The sequence below is a fragment of the Chrysemys picta genome, chromosome 17 (genome assembly GCF_011386835.1).
Source record: "Chrysemys picta bellii isolate R12L10 chromosome 17, ASM1138683v2, whole genome shotgun sequence".
NCBI classification, from domain to species: domain Eukaryota; kingdom Metazoa; phylum Chordata; order Testudines; family Emydidae; genus Chrysemys; species Chrysemys picta.
In genome coordinates, this window is record NC_088807.1 from 20372622 (window position 1) to 20388243 (window position 15622).

Here is a 15622-nt window from a genome sequence, read left to right on the forward strand (position 1 = left end):
AGTTGTGAAAGGGGAAATTTTCCCAGAGCCCGCGCTCACTTCCTGTTTCTGCTACTGCCAGTGAAACTCTGTGTAAACCTGATGCCCTGGCAGCTACCTTGTAATATACCCTGGCTCTGGAAGGGGAGTGGGGTCTAGTGATTGGAGAGGAGGGGCTGGGAACCAGGACTCCTGGATTCTCTCCCTGGCTCTGGTTGGGGGGTGGGGTCTGGTGCTTAGAGAAAAAGACACAGATTAGAGCCAGCCCCCTAGAGGTGAAAGGCCCCATGTCCCTTCCCCAGCCCATCCCTGGGGCAGCGGGTCTGTGCAGCTCAGGGCCCGGGGCAGAGCTCACAGGGGCCAACAGCTGATCTGAGTTTCCCTCTCCAACCTCAGGATGCTGCGAAAGGGACATGGGGGAGGTGGGAGCTGCCCAGACAGGGGACGGGACAAGATCACAGGGACAGAGCTCAAGAGAAACTGCCCCCCCCCCCCCCGTCCCAGCAGATGCCCCAGTCTGGCTCCCCAACTCATTTGCCCTTCACCTCCCACAACGTTCACCCATTGGGCCCCTCAGCCCCCCGTTCTGCCCCCTGGCCTGTGTCCCCTCCCCCAATCACATCCCCCCAACCCCACCCCATCCCGTGTCCCCTCATGTCCCTGGCTGTCCCCCTAGTTCTGTCCCCCCAGCCTGTAATTCCCTCACGTCCCCCCCATCAGCTCCCCACCCTCCTAGTGCTGCCCCGTCCCATGTCCCTTCACCCACCATTGTACCCCCCACGTCCTGTCCCCTGTTCTCCCCCCACGTCCCCTCAGGCCCCCGACCTCCCTGTTGTAGGGAAGGGACCCCTGGATGCACTCAGTTAACATGGCCGCCCCGTTGCCCCCTGCAGCCCTGGCAGGGCGGCCATGCTGCCCCCGGCTAAGATGGCCGACGCCTCAGCCTGGGAGCAGGAACAATCCCCCCCAGACTGTTGCGGTGGGGCGATGGCTGCATAGGCACGAACCCCCCGGCATCTCTGACCCTAACCTGACCCCCAGCCTGTGCCCCCAACTCCCATTTCTTGATCCCACCCCCTGTTGCCTCCACCCCCCATTGCTTCCCCCAGCTGGAGCTGCCCTATCTCAAATGGGAGTTAGTGTGAAAACAATCCTGCCCCCTGCTTTGCTGTGTGGGGGGAGCTACACGTGAAAGAGCTCCCCGGCCTGCCCCCCCAAGCTCACCCCCAATCAGCCCGTCTCCCCCAAAGCCCCAATTTTGGGTCCCCCACTTCTCCCATGTCGCCCAGCCTGGCCCATGAGTTCGGCGGCCGCTCGAACTAATCCCGTCTTTCTGTCTCGCCAACTTTCCCTCCAACGTTCATTCGTCAGGTTCTCGTGACGCTGCCTGAACTTCTCACTCACCTTCGTCGGCTGAACCCACCATGAGGGGACATTTGGAGACTCTGTTATCACAGCCGTCCCCTGGGGTGGAGAGATCTGGGAGCAGGGGAGAAGGAAGCTCTGGGGGGTTGTACAATAGAAATACAGGATGGGGGAGTTCTAGGGAGAAAGGGGGAAGAGAAAAGGGTCTGGGGGACCCTGCTGCAGAGAGAGGAGGGGGACAGACACCTGGGGGGCAGTAAATGCTGTTATTCCAGCGCCAGGGCCAGACGCAGCGTCCCCAAAGAGGGGGCCCGGGGGGTCTGTCTCTGGGAGCTGGGGGCGGGGGGCTGGGGTTCTGCGGGATGGGGGAGCAGCTCTGGACTGGGCGATGAGCCCTGGTGGTCCTGGGGGATTTAACTACCCAGCCGCCTGTTGGGAAAGCGCTAGGGCCAAACGCACCCTGCCTAGTGAGGCCCTGGATGGACGGGGGATGACGGTGGGTCTCCGAGGGGGAGGCCGTAAGTGAGGGCGACTGGTGTGATGAAGTGGGGGGTTTCTTGGTTTTTCCAATGGTTTGCATGCAGAGCGGGTGGGACTCCGTTTCCCTGGGTGTTACTGGTTTAACGAGGTGAGGGGAGAGGGAGTTTGTTGGTACAGAGAACCGACAATGGAACTTGGGACCCCAGCTAATGGCCTGGAGAGTAGATACCCCAGCAACCTGGTGACCGGGAGGCCCAGCTCAGGAGTCACAGCCGGTTCTGGCCAGTGGGAGGACAATGGGCTGTGAAGAGAGGACCCCGGTGACCTGACCAGCCGGTTTCAGCCAGAGGACAGAAGCAAGGAGAGGAGGCCCAGGCGACCCTGTTTACCTGGATAGAAGACAATGGACAGGGGCGGGACTTGGGGCCGGTGACATCAGATGCCCAGCTGGGAAGCAGGGGGGCTCGGGGCTGAAGAGGGTGAACAGGCAGAGCCCACCTGGATGCAGGGGAGACTGGGGTGTGCTGGGCTGAGGGAGGCCAGGTCTGAGGGCCCTGAGAGATTCCTATGCAGGGGCGGCCCATCCATATAGGCAAACTAGGCGGTCGCCTAGGGTGCTAAGTTAAATGAGGCACCAAATTCGAGGGGAAAAAATCAAATGAAAAAGATGAAAAAAAATACAAATAAAATAACGAAGATGTCATTATTTCAATTCCCGTGCACGCTTAAGCACTCAGCCATCCTACCTGTGATTTTAACCCGCTGATTTTTTTCTACTAATCATAAAGACATTGGCACCCTATACTTAATCTTCGGGGCCTGAGCAGGAATAGTAGGCATAGCTTTAAGTCTACTAATCCGTGCAGAACTAAGCCAACCAGGAACCCTTTTAGGGGATGACCAAATGTATAATGTTATTGTTACAGCCCGTGCCTTTATTATAATTTTCTTTATAGTCATACCAGTTATAATTGGTGGATTTGGAAACTGACTCGTACCATTAATAATCGGAGCACCAGATATAGCATTTCCACGCATAAATAATAGAAGTTTCTGACTTCTAGCTCCATCCCTATTACTACTTCTAGCATCATCAGGAATTGAAGCAGGTGCAGGTACAGGTTGAACTGTATACCCTCCACTAGCTGGAAACTTAGCTCACGCTGGTGCCTCTCTAGACCTAACTATCTTTTCTCTTCACCTGGCTGGTGTGTCTTCAATTTTAGGGGCTATCGACTTCATTACTACAGCAATTAACATAAACTCCCCAGCCATATCAAAATACCAAGCACCCCTATTTGTGTGATCAGCTGTCCTATTACTACTATCATTACCAGTACTAGCTGCAGGTATCACTATACTACTTACAGGCCGAAACCTAAATACAACCTTCTTTGACCCTTCAGGAGGGGGAGACCCAGTCTTATACCAACACCTATTCTGATTCTTTGGCCATCCCGAAGTATAGATCCTAATTCTACCAGGATTTGGCATAATGTCTCATGTAGTCACCCATTACCCTGGCAAAAAAGAACCATTTGGCTACATAGGAATAGTTTGAGCAATGATATCCATTGGATTTTTAGGTTTCATTGTATGAGCCCATCACATATTTACTGTTGGAATAGACATAGACACCCAAGCCTATTTTACATCTGCAACAATAATTATTGCTATTCCAACAGGAGTAAAAGTATTCAGTTGATTAGCTACCTCGCATGGCGGAATAATCAAATGAGACGCCGCCATATTATGAGCCCCTGGCTTCATCTGCCTATTTACTATTGGAGGGCTAACAGGCATTGTACTTGCTAACTCATCCTTAGACATCGTATTACATGACACCTATTATGTAGTAGCACACTTCCACTACGTTCTCTCAATAGGGGCTGTATTCGCTATCATAGCAGGATTTACCCATGGATTCCCACTTTTCACAGGATACTCACTACACCAAACTTGAGCAAAAGTACATTTTGGAGTAATAGTCGCAGGAGTTAACATAACCTTTTTCCCTCAACATTTCTTAGGTTTAGCTGGAATACCACGACGTTACTCCGATTATCCAGATGGATACACCCTATGAGAAACTGCTGAGCTCCAGTTCATTTGCAAATTTGACACCATCAGCTCAGGATTAAACAAAGACTGTGAATGGCTAGCCAACTACAGAAGCAGTTTCTCCTCCCTTGGGGTTCACACCTCAACTGCTAGCAGAGCACCTCACCCTCCCTGATTGAACTAACCTCGTTATCTCCACACTGATATATACCTGCCTCTAGAGATTTCCATTACTTGCATCTGAAGAAGTGAGGTTCTTACCCACGAAAGCTTATGCTCCCAATACTTCTGTTAGTCTTAAAGGTGCCACAGGACCCTCTGTTGCTTTTTACAGATTCAGACTAACACGGCTACCCCTCTGATACTTAACTCATCAGTGTACTTCAACACCCTAACCCATCGTGCACTACCAACAACATACTTAAAATTATGCCAAAACGCTGCAACTCACTCAACCGACCTATCTTGATACGAAAACATCGGCCCAAAAGGACTAACCAAATTACAAGTTGCCCCAATAAAATTCACCTCTGCATTACAAAAAGGCCTCATCAAAATCTACAGGTTTCAGAGTAACAGCCGTGTTAGTCTGTATCCGCAAAAAGAAGAACAGGAGTACTTGTGGCACCTTAGAGACTAACAAATTTATTAGAGCATAAGCTTTCGTGGACTACAGCCCACTTCTTCGGATGCATCCGAAGAAGTGGGCTGTAGTCCACGAAAGCTTATGCTCTAATAAATTTGTTAGTCTCTAAGGTGCCACAAGTACTCCTGTTCTTCTTTTTATCAAAATCTACATAACCTCATTCATCCTATCAATCATGTTACTACTTATCGCAACCTAATTGCACGAAGTACCCCACGGGATAAACCACGGACCAATTTCAACACAACAAACAATGTCAACAACCCTCAACCAGTAATCAAAAACATCACATTACCAAAATAATAAAACCACAACACCCCACCAAAATCTAAACAAACAACACATAACCCATCAGCATCAGCCGTAACACAACCAAACCCTTCTATACTCCATAAACAAGAACCCCTAACCACAAGACCCACAACAAGTAAAATATAACCCACCACATAAACCACCCCTCCTAAACTTCCCCAACCAATAGGATAAGGTTCCGCCGCCAATGCAGGTGAATAAGCAAAAATCACCAACATTCCACACAAATAAATTAAAAATAACACCAAAGAAACAAAAGACCCTCCCAAACCAACCAACACCTCACACCCAGAAGCCGCCTCTAAAACTAAACTAAGAACCCCATAATAAGGAGACGGATTACAAGACACACCAACCATCCAAAAATCAAAACAAAACCCAAATAAAAACATAAAATACATCACAATTCTTGCTTGAACTTAAACCAAGACCTATGATTTGAAAAACCACCGTTGTATTCAACTACAAAAACCCAATGGCCACAAACCTACAAAAAACTCACCCAATAGTAAAAATCATCAATAATTCATTCCTTGACCGACCAAGCCCCTCTAACATCTCTGCTTGATGAAACTTTGGATTCTTATTAGGCACTTGTCTAATTCTACAAATTATTACCGGAATTTTCCTAGCTATACACTACTCTCCAGACATCTCACTAACATTCTCATCAGTAGCCCATATCACCCGAGATGTACAATACGGATGACTTATCCGCAACATACGCACCAACGGTGCCCCCCTCTTCTTCATATGCATTTACATCCACATCGGACGGGGACTTTATTATGGCTCATATTTATACAAAGAAACCTGAAACACAGGAATCATCCTCTGACTTCTAACAATAGCCACTGCATTTGTAGGTTACGTCCTACCATGGGGCCAAATATCCTTCTGAGGTGCCACCGTCATTACCAACCTCCCCTCAGCCATTCCATATGTCGGTAACACACTAGTACAGTGAATCTGAGGAGGATTCTCAGTAGACAACGCAACCCTAACCCGATTCTTTACCTTCCACTTTTTACTACCATTTGCCATTATTGGTCTAGCAATAGTACACCTACTCTTCCTACATGAAACCGGATCAAACAATCCAACAGGACTAAACTCAAATGCCAATAAAATCCCCTTCCATCCCTACTTCTCATACAAAGACCTATTAGGATTCATTTCAATACTAACCTTCCTATTAACCCTAGTACTATTTTCCCCTAATCTTCTAGGAGACCCAGACAATTTTACACCAGACAACCCCCTATCTACCCATCCACATATTAAACCAGAATGATACTTCCTTTTCGCCTAAGCAATCCTACAATCAATCCCAAACAAAGGTGGCATACTCGCCCTCCTATTCTCCATCCTCGTACTATTCCTAATGCCCACTTTACATATATCAAAACAACGAACAGCCCAATTCCGACCACTAACACAAACCCTATTCTGTTGTTTAGTCACTAACCTCTTAGTACTAACATGAATCGGAGGACAACCAGTCGAAGACCCATTCATCATTATCGGCCAAGTAGCCTCTATCCTCTACTTCTTAATTCTATTAATCCTTATACCTATGGAATAATCGAAAACAAAATACTAACTTAAAACATTCTAGTAGCTTAACCTATAAAGCATTGGTCTTGTAAACCAAAGACTGAAGACTACAACCTTCCTAGAATAATCAAAAGAGAAGGACTTAAATCTTCATCCCCGGCCCCCAAAGCCGGAATCTTTTATTAAACTGCCTTTGGACACAGGTAGTAAACACCACGGCATCTAACGCCAAACATTTGCCCATTTTTCTCTACCAGGCCCGGTAGAATAGTTTCCGTTATACCCCCCTATGTACTATTGTACATTCATTTATTTTCCATTAGCATATCTCCAGTAATATTACTGCTTAATTTGATTATTGACATACATTTTATTGGTTTTACATAACATATTTATTCAATGTGACTATCACACAGGTATTATAAATGGAATGGTTTAAGAACATAGAGTTAAATAATTATTCTACAGCATGACTATAGCCGCAGTACCAGGTTATCTATCAATTTAGCTAATCACGAGAAATAAGCAACCCTTGTTAGTAAGATACCACATTACCAGTTTCAGGCCCATGTGATAGGTGGTGTACATAACTGATCTATTCTGGCCTCTGGTTGTTTTTTCAGGCACATAACACTAATGAAGTTCATTTGTTTCTCTTTAAAAGGCCTCTGGTTAATGAGTTCTATACATTAAGTTTATAACCTGGCATCCGGTGTTTTGACTTGCATATAGTAGTTCTCTTTTTCTCTTTGTGTTCTCAGGCCCTCATAACTGATACCTGCCGACTCAGTGAAACTGGACTTACGTTCAAGTTGGTTGGTCTTACAAAATTGATATGGTGTTATTTAATTAATGCTTATAAGACATATATTTTTACAAAAACCCACGACAGTAATTTCAAACCTAAACAATTAAAACCATACATTTTATTTAGCTAAGCCCCCCTACCCCCCGTTAAAACTAACATTAGCCCAAATAGCCACTTACTTCTCGTCAAACCCCTAAATCCAAGAGCAACTAAACTGACATAAACATTAGTTATATAGACACTAAATAAAAATCAAAGGACCTACTAATACTAAACAATTCTAAAACATATATTATATTATATTATATTATTGTAGCTTACCAAAAAGCACGGCACTGAAGTTGCCAAGATGGGTAACCAACATACCCCCAAAACAGAAAGATTTGGTCCTAACCTTATTGTTACTTTTTGCTAAACTTACACATGCAAGTATCAGCACACCAGTAAAAACACCCTAACAGTCCTATCAGACAAAAGGAGCCGGTATCAGGCACACCATGATAGCCCAAAAGACCTAGCTTTGCCACACCCCCAAGGGTATTTCAGCAGTGATAAAAATTAAGCGATGAGTACAAGCTTGACTTAGTTACAGCAAACGTTAGAGCTGGTAAATCTCGTGCCAGCCACTGCGGTTATACAAGAAGCCCAAACTAACAGACAACCAGCGTAAAATGTGATTCAAATTTTAACCTACAAAATTAAGGTGAACCCCTTACTTAACTGTCATACTAAAAGTATATATTAACACACTATGAAAATAACCTTAATACAACAAAAAAGAACAGGAGTACTTGTGGCACCTTAGAGACTAACAAATTTATCAGAGCATAAGCTTTCGTGGACTACAGCCCACTTTCCACTCTGTATGCATCCGAAGAAGTGGGCTGTAGTCCACGAAAGCTTATGCTCTAATAAATTTGTTAGTTTCTAAGGTGCCACAAGTACTCCTGTTCTTTTTACGGATACAGACTAACACGGCTGCTACTCTGAAACTTAATACAACAGAACTATTTGAACCCACGATCACTAAGATACAAACTGGGATTAGATACCCCACTATGCTTAGCCCTAAACCTAGATATTTTATATACAAAAATATCCGCCAGAGAACTACAAGCATAAACGCTTAAAACTCTAAGGACTTGGCGGTATCTCAAACCCCCCTAGAGAAGCCTGTTCTATAATTGATAATCCATGATCTACCTCAGCATTGCTTGCCAACCCCACCTATATACCACCATCACCAGCTTACCCTATGAAGGACACAAAAGTAAGCAAAATAATCTAAACAATTAACAAGTCAGGTCAAGGTGTAGCTAGTGACACCTAACTCCAATATACATTAAGGTTGCATAGCTCTAGGGTTACCATATTTCCACAGTCAAAAAAGAGGACACTGGGGGGAGGGAGCCCCGCTCTAGCCCCGCCCCCATCCACTCCCTCCCACTTCCCACCCCCTGACTGCCCCCTTCAGAACCCCCAACCCGCCCTGCTCCTTGTCCTCCGACTTTCCCCTCCTGGGACCCTTGCCACTAACTGCCCCCTAGGACTCCACCCCCTATGTAAGCCTCCCTGCTTCTTGTCCCCTGACTGCCCCCTCCCAAGAACCCCCCACCCTAACTGCCCCCCTAGGACTCTACCCCCTACCTGTCCCCTGACTGCCCCGACCCTTATCCACACCCCCACCCCATATTCACACCCCCACCCCCAGACAGACCCCCGGGACTCCCACGCCCTATCCAACTGCTTCTCGCCCCCTGACAGTACCCCCAGAACTCCCGACCCATCCAAACCCCTCTGCTCCCTGCCTGCCTCGACTCCTCTCCACACCTCCGCCCCATATCCACACCCCCTCCCCCAGACAGACCCCGGGGACTCCCATGCCCTATCCAACCATTCCCCGCCCCCTGACAGGACCCCCAGAACTCCCGACCCATCTAAACCCCTCTGCTCCCTCCTGAGAACCTCCCACTCTAACTGCCCCCCTAGGACCCTACCTGTCCCCTGACTGCCCCGACCCTTATCCACACCCCTGCCCCATATTCACACCCCCGCCCCCTGACAGGACTTCCAGAACTCCTGACCCATCCAACCCCCCCTACTCCCTGTCCCTTAACTGCCCCCTCCAGAAACCCCCTGCCCCTTCTCCAGCCCCCTGGCCCCCTTACCCCGCCGCTCAGAACAGGGTGTTGGGCTCTGTGCGGAGCCTGACACATGGCTGCACTCCCCAGCGCAACACACAACCTGGTCCCCACCCCCTCCCAGTGCTGCCGGAGTGGGCGCTGGGCAGCAGGGGAGGAGGAGCTGCCGAGGCCGAAGCGAACGGCCCGGCCGGCGATCCGAGAATGCGGGGAGGGAGCGGGGGGAGGAGGAGCTCTACAGCTGCCGGAGTCCAGCCCGGCCAATGATCTGAAGCTGCGGGGGAAGGGCTCTGGCTGCCGGAGCCCCATGTGAGCGGCTGAATTTCCTGCAGCCCTCCCAGCCGCGCCTCGCTCTGCATGGGGGGGAAATCCCAGACATTTATAGCTATTTACAAATTCCCCCCGGACACTACTTTTAACACAAAAAGCCGGACATGTCCGGGAAAATCCAGACGAATGGTAACCCTAATAGCCTGAAATTCATGTAGAGTGGGAAGCAGCCAGGCCGTGAGACGCAGGCCCCGTCACTCACTCCTGGGGCCCGTCCTCACTAGGGTTACCATACGTCCGGATTTTCCTGGACATGTCCAGCTTTTTGGTCCTCAAATCCCTGTCTGGGAGGAAATTCCAAAAAGCCGGACATGTCCGGGAAAATAGGGAGGGGTCGTGAGGCTTGGGTCTGGGCTGGAGCCGCTGGAGCTGGGCTGGAGCCGCTCGACCGGAACCAGGGCTCGAGCCGCTGGGACCGGGGCTGCGGGTGCTCGGCCGCCGGCTGGCGCCACTTGGCCGGGGCCCCGGGGCCCGAGCCGAGCTGGAGTCGCTAGGGCCGGAGCCGCTCGGCCAGAGCCGGTGCGCTCGGATGGAACCGGGGCCGGCGCCCCAGGGCCCAAGCCAGGCCAGAGATGCTGGGGCCAGAGCCTCTTGGCTGGGGCCGGCCGCTGGAGGGAGCCGCTCGGCCAGGGGGCTGGACTGGGCCGTGCCTCCTCGTGCCCAGCTCCAGCTCCAGCCCCAGCTTATCTGCTGCCTGCCTGCCTCAGGCTTCCCGAGAACATTTGATTTGCGGGAAGCAGGGGAGGGGGAGGAGCAGGGGGCGGAGCATTCAGGGAGGGGGCGGAGTTGGGGCGGGGACTTTGGGGAATGGGCAGAGTTGGGAGGGCCGGGGTGGGGGAAGGGGCGGAGTTGGGGCGGGGAAGGGGTGAGGCCACATGGAGTGTCCTCCTTTTAGAATATTAAAATATGGTAACCCTACTCCTCACCATGCAGCCTCAGTGGTGGGTCAGACCCGGGGCCCTGGGGACAGGCTCCTGGATGCCTTTCCACAGGGGCCCAGAGTTTCCTCTGAGCCCTGGGCTAACAGCTTGAGACACGGAGCAACCCCAGCCCCTGGGGGCCCAGAGCTCTGTTCCCTAGCGTGTGACAGGCCAGTCCAGTCTCCAGGGTCCATTCACTCCCTGGCTTCTCTGCTGGGAGGGCTGGGAGCCAGGACTCCTGGGTTCTTTCCCTGGCTCTAGGAGGGGAGTGGGGTCTAGTGGGGAGAGCAGGGAGGATGGGGGCCAGGACTCCTGGGTTCTATGCAGAGCACCACCACTGACTTGTAGGGGACTGTGCAAGTCTCTACTATACACTGAACCTTCAGCTCCACCCATCACCCCCTAACTGATGTGTTGCCTGGGAAAGGCCCCCCATGCTCTGCAGCTTCCTCTGCCTCAAATCTCCAGTGGCTGCTTCTCCCCCCTGCCTGGGGAAACCCCCAGTGACTCCGTCCCCTCTCCCCGGCCATGTGTCCCCTCTGCTGGGCCCAGGGCTCAGGCCAATGGGGGCTGCGGAAAGGCGGCCAACACGTCACTCGGCCCGCGCCACTTCCCGCAGCCCCCATTGGCCTGGAGCAGCGAACTGCGGCCAGTGGGAGCCACGATTGGCCGAACCTTTGGACGTGGCAGGTAAACAAACCGGCCAGCCCACCAGGGGCTTTCCCTGAACAAGCGGCGGCCCGACTTTGAGAAGCACTGGTCTAGCCTAAAGACAGCCCTTGAGTCATCAGTTTACCCATAAACAAATCTAGTGTCTCCCTTCAACCATTCTATTTGCTCTACAAAAATCCCAACTCACCCTCCAGGCAGTGTTCTGATGCATAGACCCGAGCTCTGCATCAGTTCCACTGGAACTCCATCTCCTGACTGATCGTGCTGGGGGTTCTGCCTGTCTCCGGCCCTCAGGACCCTGAACTACCACCACCACCTGGGAACCCCGACCAGTTCAAGCCTCATGGAGTGGGTGAGATTCCCCCCCTTTCCTCTTTCTCTCTGTTTTCCTTTCTACCTTAGGTATTAACCTTTAATAATGCAACTGTTATGTTGGTTTAGGCTCCTTGTGTAGTTCTCACTATTATTCAATAAATAACTTGTATGGTTAAGTTGGTTGCTTCTCTCTCTTGCTGAATTTTACTCTTTTGTGTTTTTAGCTTCCCCCATTTACTCTACAGTAACGCTTCTTTTACCTAAGCTAAAGATGCCTGCAGCGCCCAGAATACTGTGGGGTTTGCTCATCACGTGGGTTACTACCAGTACAATTGTGACGTGAGAGGGGGGACAGGGATGTGCTGAATCTGGGACGCATAAGGGTGGCAGCTTGAAAGTGCTGATTGCCCCAGTCCACTCAGATTTGCTCTCTGTGTGTGTGTTCATCCGGTTCTGGGGCTGGAGGAACCCAGCCCAGAGGAACCGAGTCCCTGCAGTGTCACTCCATTGGGAGGGGACTTGCAGCAGGGAGAAGTAGAGCCCCGTATGAGAACACACGTGACACAAGCACATTGATAGAATTACAAAACACCCACACACACACCCGGAAGAGTAACCCGACTAAATGAGCATACCCCAAAGTAACGGGCAAATCTGGTAACACCCCCCGCATCCCGGACCCTCCCTGATGCTAATATCCTCCCCACAGACTGATACTCATGTCCCAACGCCCAGCTAGTGAGCAGCCTGGAAAGGAAATTGGAGTTAGGGACCAGATCCCAGAGCAACTGGATACTACACTCTGGTCCCAGATCCCACCCATGGGCACACGCCCCGGTCTCCTATCCTCCCCCATGGATACATGCCCTGGTCTCAGATCCCCCTATGGGCACATGCCCTGGCTGTCTCCAATACTCATTGAGGAAGAGGACGGTGAGAGCAGATGCCATGATGGGGGCAGCGAGGGGCCCCTCAGCGCTGCCACCAATGCCCCAGTGCCCAGCTCCACTGAGCCTGGAACAAGGGACTGAGCCGGAGCTGCAGCCACGGGAAGCCGGCGATGGCTCATCTCTGCCTGTGTCCCTCACACCTTTGCTCTCTCATCTGCCAGCCACACCTACATCCTCGATCAAAATAGCCCCAGCAAACCACATCCTCTTGTGCCACGGCCCACGGCCCCAGCGCTGGGCAGGGGGCTCCCCAGGGATGTGGGGTCACTGTCACCAACCCCCCCCCGCCACATCGGGGCAGAGCGATGGGCCCCCTAGCCTATGTCCCCCTCCCTGCTTATTGGGGGTCTCAGGGGTAAGATCAGGGGGCCTGGGAGCCAGGACTCCTGAGTTCCACCCCTGGCTCTGGGAGGGGAGTGGGGTATCTCCTTCTTCTGGGGCTTGGGAATGGCTGGCTCATGGGCGTGGGCAATTAGTAGTTTTACTAGTAGTTTTTACAGGCCAGCTGCCAGGGTCCGTGGGGGCTGAGCAAGGCGACCCAGTGCCTGGCATTCTGCAACCCAGTACTGGGTCATGATCCGAACTTGGACAACCACGGCACTAGGGCACAGGACCCATGTGATTGAATATGCAGAGCAGGGCCCAGCCCCTCCAGCAGGGGGTGACAGGGACACACACACACACACACACACACTGTTACTCCTGGGAAAATTCTGTGCATCTGTGGACACATAGAATTCTTCTGTCCCGCATAATTTTGTTTTTCCCGCATAAAATACATTCTGCCCAAGAAGTGCTGCAGTTCTGCATCTTGCCCACCAGAGGCCGCTGTGGCACCAGAGCTGCCAGCAGCAGGAACGGAGCTGGCTATTCTGGTGCCACAGCGGCTCCTGGTGGGAAGAGGCGGAACTGCAGCACTTCTGGCGCAGAATGTATTTTCTGTGGGAAAAAAATTCTCTGCCTGCCCCGTGCTGCAGAATTCCCCAAGGAGCAGAAGTTCATCACAGCACCTGCCGCAGAGCCAGGTTAGGGCAGAGTGGGGCACCCAGGGCTGCTGGGGGGTCACAGACTGGGGCTCAGGAGCTAGTGGGGTGACAGCGTTGAGTCTGGGGAGGGGGGAGGAGGCGGCAGGGACACATGGGGACGGGGGTTGTGGGACAGGGGCTGATGTGCCTGACTGAATGGGGGAGGCTTGAGGTCAGCCAGGGTCTGCATGGGGGAGGCTTCCCAGCCCCCTAACAATCCTCCCCCCACAAAAAAAAACCTTCTGCCGCCCACACCCAACACCTTCCAGGTTCACTCCCAGGCTCCTTCCCTCTCCCTCAGCTCCTCCGTTACCCCTGTCTCCCCCAGGCCTTTGCACTGCTTCAGTCGGGTGCAGGAAATACAGTTCTGTCGTGTGATTTAAATGAATTACTCAAAGTTCTGTGTTAATACGCCTAGTGAGGAAACTATTTTTTTTTTAATTACCAGAATCTTTTTTGCTCTGAATTGTTACAGACATACGCACTGACAGATCTTTTGAAATAAATGACCAAAATAATTGAAACTGGCATGATTATATTGTGTTGTTTTGACAAATAAAATTTGCAGAATTTTCAGATATTGTGTGCAGAATTTTTATTTTTTTGGTTCAGAATATTTAAGTTTTTGGCGCAGAATTCCCCCAGGAGTATACAGTTCTCCAGGCTAGTAGGGAGTGAATTCAGTACTGGGGACAGTGCTGGCTGGGCAGCCCTGCGCCCCGACTCCTCCCTGTGTCCCCAGATCAGAGGCAGCCCAGGGGAGGATTCCCCTGGGAAAGGACCCTAGTGCTGACACGGGGTCGCTGGGCTCTGACCAGACGGGCAGGTCGGATTTGGTGCTATATCAGCAGCTGTAGCTCCCTGCGTCTCTCCGGCTCACACTGCAGATGGGAAACTCAGCCACATCCGCCTTTGGGTCCGTCACCTGCTGTGCAGCCGGGTCTCCAGCTTTATTCAGAAGGACCCTCTCTCCCTGACACTCACAGCGAATGGTCACGGCTTCCCCCGGGGCAACCTGCCCGCTGGGGCGCAGGGAGATGTTGGGTTTGGGGTAGCTGGGCTCTGCAGGCACCTCCTCCTAGCCTCCCCTTCCTCAAGCGCACTGCGTCCCCGCCTCTCCCAGCACTTCCTGCCCCCTGCCACCTAACAGCTGTTTGGCGGCGCTTAGGACTTTCCGGGATGGAGAGGGATGTGGCGCTCTCAGGGCAGGAGGCGGAGAAGAGGCAGGGCCAGGGCGGGGACTTAGGGGAAGGGTGTGGAATGGGGCTTGCCCGGGGTCGGAAAAGGTGGGGTGTGGACTTTGGGGAAGGGGTGGTGTAATAGGGCTCACATCCCGCCCCTCTCCCCGGGGCCCGCTTGCTGCCCCCAATAAGGCTCAGAGAGGCTTCAGGGTTGTGCAACACCCGTGTCTTTATTTACTTAACTTCACCCCACCACCAGTGTCCATCTATGTACAAGCTTTACAGGATTAGTCACCTCCTTTACAGGCAGAGGCAGCCTTCTGCTAGGAGGCCTCCAGTTCCCTCCCTGACTGACTTCTCCCTGGCTGCCCCCCACCTTCTGGCTCCCTCCCAGCCTTTATAGCCCTTGGCTTCTCAAGCCAACAGGTGTTGCTAATCCTCAGGCCGGCATCAGGCCTTTTCCATCAGCCCCAATCTGCTTCCCTTCATTGGAGCTGACTGGGCAGGGCTAATTAGGTGCTTTTGCACCAGCACCCTGCTACAGGTGGAATGGGAGGGGGGTGAGGGCGGTCAGGGAAGGGGAGGGGTGGGTGAGCGCGGTTAGGGAAAGAGCAGGGAAGGGGTGTTCAGTTTTGTATAAGTAGAAAGTTGGCAACCCCAGCAGTGACAAAAAGTCCCCACCCTAATGCCAAGCCCTGGCTATCTAACCAGACACACGGTGCAGGAGGATGATTCATACGAGGGGAAATGGAGACACGGGCAGGTTAAGTGACACCCCAGGGTGCCCTGGGAGCAGGGATTCCCCCTCTCTTGACCCCAAATCTCCAGCCTCAGGAGAACATCCCAGTTCTTTCATCTCCACTCCCCGGCCCGGCGTCCC

General features: G+C 51.9%; 2 pseudogenes; both read left to right on the forward strand.

Moving 5' to 3' along the window:
- The first annotated feature begins 1834 nt into the window (after nt 1-1834).
- On the forward strand, nt 1835-3910 carry LOC112060746 (cytochrome c oxidase subunit 1-like; annotated as a pseudogene).
- A 1408-nt stretch (nt 3911-5318) lies between these two features.
- Nucleotides 5319-6453, forward strand: LOC122173206 (cytochrome b-like; annotated as a pseudogene).
- The last annotated feature ends 9169 nt before the right edge of the window (nt 6454-15622 follow it).